Genomic DNA, 4,654 nt, shown 5'->3' with positions numbered 1-4,654 from the left:
GTGTAACACCTGTAATACGTGTAGTATTCGCAGTATGTGTAGCACGTGTAGCACCTATAATACGTGTGGGCACGTGTAGTACGTGTAGCATCAAGCATGCGTAGTACGGGTAGTGCGTGTAACACCTGTAATACGGGTAGTATTCGCAGTATGTGTAGCACGTGTAGCACCTATAATACGTGTGGGCACGTGTAGTACGTGTAGCATGCGTAGTACGGGTAGTGCGTGTAACACCTGTAATACGTGTAGTATTCGCAGTATGTGTAGCACGTGTAGCACCTATAATACGTGTGGGCACGTGTAGTACGTGTAGCATGCGTAGTACGGGTAGTGTGGAGATTTCGGGGGTGTGTAACTCACAGGAGCAGTAGACTAGATCAGGATGGATAGATTGAACTCGCAGTAAAGACAGGATAACCAGGTATTGACTAAAAACAGGATAAAATATAGACAGCACATATAGGAAAACGATCAACGCCTGGGCGCAGCCATCTTGGATCATACATACGGAGGTGGTCTAGGGAAAACAAGGAGTGTTTACGCGAAAAGCGATAACGCGATAAATAGAGTATAATAATCAACGCGTTTAGGTACTCTTAATCAGCGACAATAATTAATTATACTAACGGATATCCGTTAGTCTGTGGTGAAACGATTGCACCAGCAAACGAAATCTGCGTAGTGCAACGCGTACTAAACAACGGCACGTACGTAGGCGGTGTCAGCTTGGTATATAAGGCGCACCGAATCGCAGCACAAGAACGTTATTTTTCAGGTCTAGGTAGGAAGAAGAAGAAGAAGAAGAAGAAGAAGAAGAAGAAGAAGAGGATGAGGACGAGGACGACGAGAAAGAGGGAGAAAGCCTTTTAGGGCTCGAGGAAAGGGATAACAGAGGGAATAGAAGCACGGGTTTTCAGGTAGGTGAAAACCGGAGAACAACGAGAGAGGGGAATAAAACGGAGAAAGAGAAGAACGGGATTTCAGCTAGGTAGAGCCAGGAGCGACTACGCGGGAGACACACGTGGAGGCTGCCTAGGTCTACGCGAAGCGAGGACGAACGTGAGAGGGGAGGACGAAACCGGCGACGCGTTAATTCTTCAATATTAGTCTAGTGGTTATAGGATCCGCTGCATATACGAATGCAGGGGAATTATTTGTAAACTAGTAGGAAGCAATAAAACTATAACCGCGTACAGTTAACCGAATCTAACTGTGTTCTGTTCCACTGGTACTACCTGTTATTTGCTACGTGGCATCACCGTCCTGCCTAACGGCAGGAGCGAACACTGAATCCAAACAACTAAAACACGCGTTAACTATATAACGCCTGTCAACGCGGCTACCCCTAGGGCCACTACAGTACATGCAGTACGTGTAACATCCGCTGTATGTGTAGCACATGTTATAAATACCACGTTTATAGTACCTATAATACGTGTAGTATGCATGTAGTACGCGTGGTACTTATAGTACGTGTTGGCACCTGTTATATGCGCGGCGCTTATAGCGCGCATAGAACCGGTAGTATGTTTTAAACCCGTCAGGAGTAGATAATAGGGAATTATCCCTATTATCCCTATATATACTCCTGATACCCGTGTAACCTGTACTGTGAGTGCGGCACGGCTACACACGCAATTAAGGCATTAGCATTTAACGACGATCGATCGCTTACGCGCTCTAAAAACATCCACGAACAGAATTAATTCCACTGGGGTGAGCGAATGATGATGATGATGATGATGATGATGATGATGATGATGATGATGATGATGATGTTACCGGTGCTCTCCGATGCGGCTTTCGCACGCAGTATTATAGACAGACACACCCGTCACTGCAGCTAATAATAACACGAAATTATGTTGTTACCCGGTCCGAATATATATGTTCATTTTGTATGCAAAAAACTACAGTTGTTAGACTCGCCTTGTGTAAATGCATCGCTCGTACGTGCAAGGCCCTCGTGCACTGCATCACAGTCGAAAAAGGGCAAAGTACTATACGATGGATTTTCTAACTAGTTGGATTACTTTACTGGTAATCAAGGAACGATCGGGAAACGCTAGCAACAGTAGTTGTTGGCCGCTTGCTTGAAATCCTAAATTGCCTGCAGAATTGGCCCCCAGCGCTCGCAAAGGTAAACGCCACGTTGGGGGAAAACGAAGAAATAACTGGCGTTCAATTTGAAATCAACAACCGCTTCCGCCGTTTTCGAGCTCAGCTCTACCGACGGTCGTCGGTCGGCATAGCGACGTCAAGTACGTCGCTCTAGTTAAAAAGCAACAACTCACTTAAAAAACTTCTCGGGGGCGAGGCTGAAAACCTCTCTACTTCACCTAGGAGCCTTTGCTGGGCGAATCTTGTTACAGCAACCAATTAACGCAACGCAGCGCAGCTGGCCCCAAATCAAAGCCCCTATAACATCCTCCACGTGGAAAGAAACGCAGAGAAGTATCAAACTTCGTCTCACGTGCTCTCGACAAAGTATATCTACGCTAACCCAAGACCACTTGCACGTCTATAACTTACGTACGTACTTATGTGCTTTTGTGAGTTATTTGTGCATCTAGGGCACGCTTCTTATATACGCCTTAACGTCTTATTACGGATTTATATGACGAATCGGTCTAGTTACTAAAGAGTCATGGAGCGCACGTGTTAAGGGGGGCTTATGTCGGGCTTGCGAGCCGACTCGACTGGAAGCAACTGGATTTCGAGCAACTGGAAGCGATCGGCAGCGACTAGTTGCCCACTGTTCTATTCCGAGCAACTAATGGCGGCCAGTCGCAGGCAGTCGCGTTGCAGTCAACCGACCTAAGCACTACAGTCGCAGTGAATTGCAGCCAGTTGCTTCCAGTCGAGTCGGCTCGCAAGCCCGACATAAACCCCCCCTTTAGTGATCTCCGACCGACGGTGGTTCGAGTGCATGAATTATGCGCTCGTCGTTGGCGACAGTAGCGCACCCTACCTGCCAGCATCATGGCGACCTGCGTCTGTATGTTAGCGATGCCAGTAGCGCACCCTACCTGCCAGCATCATGGCGACCTGCGCCTGTATGTTAGCGACGACAGCAGCGCACCCTACCTGCCTGTATGTTGGCGACAGCAGCGCACCCTACCTGCCTGTATGTCGGCGACAGCAGCGCACCCTACCTGCCTGTATGTTGGCGACAGCAGCGCACCCTACCTGCCTGTATGTTGGCGACAGCAGCGCACCCTACCTGCCTGTATGTTGGCTGACTGATCACAGAACACAAACTAGCAGAGAACACAGAGCACAAACTAACACAGAACAGATGCATAGAAACCTTACCAACAGTCGCATAGGGGCCTACGCTCTACAAAACTTCACAAGGGCGTCGTCCAAACTCTCGCTGTATTATGACGGTATTAGGCAAACAGTAAAGGTACGACATCACGGCAGCACTGCAACAGTTTCAATTCGCATGCGACCCACAACCACGTATCCTGGTGCATTCCACCTGGCGGGGTTCTAAGAGAGCTGTGAGTCACTAAACCTTTGCCGGCAGCCAAGCAGGCAGGCAGGCAGGCAGGCACGCAGGCAGGCAGGCAGGCAGGCAGGCAGGCAGGCAGGTAGGCAGGCGTACGCTCTTATTTGGCTAGTGAAAGAGACCAATATAGCGCGGATTGGTTGCCCCGAGGCGGTCATTCTCATAATCTACCTTTAATGCATGTTAGATTGCAACGTTAGAACTGGGAGTGTAATGCAATGGCACGAAGAAATTAAATTGTCGTTCAGCAGCCTGGGGTGCATGTCGGTTACATACATAACCACAATATAACCGCACCTGCAACCAGCATATAAGTTATAATCAGGTATGAATATGACGCTATTACGGACTCCAGCCGCCTCAAGCTATACGTCAAGAAATGTGAAATTTACTCGTAGGCTTCGAGCCAACACGCTAGTGAACAAAAAGAAAACCATTTACTTGATGTACCCTACCTTACCCTGAAACAAAAACCTATGGATACATTTCCGCACTAGACTTACACTGATTCTGCGCCCGTAGTGTACAGCAAATATTGGTTCGGAAAGAACCAAATAGAATTAGTCTATACTGCCCTTGTGTGGCATTGTTTTCATTTGATTTCTCTACTGTTAAAGCAATTACTGTTCTTCATCATTACAATGCTATTCGCTACTGACATCGCAACGTGAAACAAAAATATTCCTGTTATAGCCCTGTGCAATACTATTTATATACATAACCACAGCCTATCAAATAAAGGAATTCCTGTTCTACACCCGTGTGTTACTATTTATATCTAATCACACAATATAAAATAAAGGGATTACCGATCTATACATGTGCAATACTATTGTTTTATACATAACCACAAACATCAAATAAAGGAATTCCCGTACTACACCCGTGCATTACTATTTATATCTAACCACACAATATCAAATAAAGGTATTACCGATCTATACATGTGCAATACCATTGTTTTATACACAACCATAAACATCAAATAAAGGAATTCCCGTTCTACACCCGTGCATTACTATTTATATCTAACCACACAATATCAAATAAAGGGATTACCGATCTATACATGTGCAATACCATTTATACATAACCACAGAATATCAAATAAAGGGATTCCCGTTCTACACCCGTGCAAAT

The 4,654-nt window shown here is 46.2% G+C and overlaps 1 protein-coding gene across 4 annotated transcripts in view; it reads right to left on the bottom strand.

The window, feature by feature from the left end:
• Positions 1-4,654, bottom strand: part of LOC106821195 (guanine nucleotide exchange factor DBS-like) — a 108,775-nt gene that overhangs the window by 69,980 nt on the left and 34,141 nt on the right. Inside the window, exon 1 of one of the 4 annotated variants that reach the window (XM_014825895.1) lies at positions 3,316-3,380. The exons of the other annotated variants lie outside the window; for them this stretch is intronic. The gene's annotated coding sequence lies outside the window, so the exon portion shown is untranslated. Of the gene's footprint in view, positions 1-3,315; positions 3,381-4,654 lie in introns of those variants that run through there. 4 annotated transcript variants of the gene reach the window in all.

This window comes from Priapulus caudatus, unplaced genomic scaffold (genome assembly GCF_000485595.1).
Source record: "Priapulus caudatus unplaced genomic scaffold, Priapulus_caudatus-5.0.1 Scaffold63, whole genome shotgun sequence".
Taxonomy (NCBI): Eukaryota; Metazoa; Priapulida; class Priapulimorpha; order Priapulimorphida; family Priapulidae; genus Priapulus; species Priapulus caudatus.
Note: the sequence above shows the minus strand (reverse complement) of the source record. Positions and strands in the feature narration are given on the sequence as shown.